The sequence below is a fragment of the Etheostoma cragini genome, chromosome 22, assembly GCF_013103735.1.
Source record: "Etheostoma cragini isolate CJK2018 chromosome 22, CSU_Ecrag_1.0, whole genome shotgun sequence".
NCBI lineage: Eukaryota > Metazoa > Chordata > Actinopteri > Perciformes > Percidae > Etheostoma > Etheostoma cragini.
Window position 1 is genome coordinate 22,075,292 of NC_048428.1, and position 2,277 is coordinate 22,077,568.

Below are 2,277 nucleotides of genomic sequence, written 5' to 3' on the forward strand. Positions count from 1 at the left end.
CACACACACACACACACACACACACACACACACACACACACACACACACACACACACACACACACACACAGAGAGAGTCCGTCTGAAAGGCCAGCTAAATGCTATGTAAACACGTGTGAGGATTAGAGGAATTATCCCGTAAAGAACTCAGTGATTCCAGACTGCAATCGGACCCCTTTGACGATCCTCCGCCACCATCTGAGACCTGAACCGCTCCGAGGGGGACTGACGGAGGAGTCTGGACCGTTCACGCCGCTACGCCCGGCTGAAGCACCGTTACGGCGATGTTATCAGAATCAGAATCGGCTTTATTTGCCACGCATGAGGACACATACGAGGAGCTTTGCTTTGGATTGGTCATTGCTCACAATGGGCTTACACACACAATACAAATGCTATATAAACACACTAATATATACACACTCATATACACACACTCATATATACTCACTGATGTATACACACACTGATATATACACACTAATATAAACTCACTCATGTATACTCACTGATGTATACACACACTGATATATACACACTAATATAAACTCACTCATATATACTCACTGATGTATACACACACTGATATATACACACTGATATAAACACACTAATATATACACACTCATATAAACTCACTCATATATACACACTGATGTATACACACACTAATATATACACACTCATATAAACTCACTCATATATACACACTGATGTATACACACACTGATATAAACACACTAATATATACACACTCATATAAACTCACTCATATATACACACTAATGTATACACACACTAATATATACACACTCATATAAACTCACTCATATATACACACTGATGTATACACACACTAATATATACATACTCATATATACTCACTAATATATACACACTAATGTATACCCACTAATATATACCCACTAATATATACACACTCATATATACTCACTCATATACACACACTCATATATACTCACTAATATATACACACTAATGTATACCCACTAATATATACTCACTAAAATATACACACTCATATACACACACTCATATATACTCACTCATATACACACACACTCACATATACTCACTAATATATACACACTCATATATACCCACTAATATATACACACTAAAATATACACACTCACATATACTCACTCATATACACACACTCATATATACACACTCATATATACTCACTCATATACACACACTCATATATACACACTCATATATACTCACTCATATACACACACACTCATATATACTCACTAAAATATACACACTCATATACACACACTCATATATACTCACTAATATATACACACTAATGTATACCCACTAATATATACTCGCTAAAATATACACACTCATATACACACACTCATATATACTCACTAATATATACCCACTCATATATACACACTCATATATACTCACTCATATACACACACACTCATATATACTCACTAATATATACACACTAATATATACCCACTAAAATATACACACTCACATATACTCACTCATATACACACACTCATATATACTCACTAAAATATACACACTCATATACACACACTCATATATACTCACTAATATATACACACTCATATATATTCACTAATGTATACTTACTAATATATACACACTAATATATACCCACCAAAATATGCACACTAAAATATACTCACTAGTATAGAGACACTAATATATACACACTGATGTATACAAACTAATATATACCCACAAAAATATACTTACTAGAATATACACACTAATAGATACACACTGATGTAAACACACTAATATATACTCACTAATATATACTTACTAATATATACTCACTAATATATACTCACTATTATATACTTACTAATATAGACTTACTAATATATACACACTATTATATACTTACTAATATATACTTACTAAAATATACACACTTACTAATATATACACAATGATATACACTCACTAATATAAACACAATAAAAAAACACTGTGTAAAAAATATATACACACTAATGTATACACACAAATATATGCACACTAAAATATACACACTGATGTATACACTCACTCTAAAAAGAAACAAGTTATACACACTAAAATATACTTACTAATATATACACACTAATATATACACACTGATGTAAACACACTAATATATACTCACTAATATATACCCACTATTATATACTTACTAATATATACACACTAATATATACACTGACGTATACACACTAATATATACACTGACGTATA

The 2,277-nt window shown here is 31.4% G+C and overlaps 1 protein-coding gene across 1 annotated transcript in view; it reads right to left on the reverse strand.

Annotated features, from left to right (window-relative positions):
• Nucleotides 1-2,277, reverse strand: part of LOC117938304 (sodium channel protein type 2 subunit alpha-like) — an 81,520-nt gene that overhangs the window by 44,432 nt on the left and 34,811 nt on the right. The gene's annotated exons all lie outside the window — the stretch shown is intronic.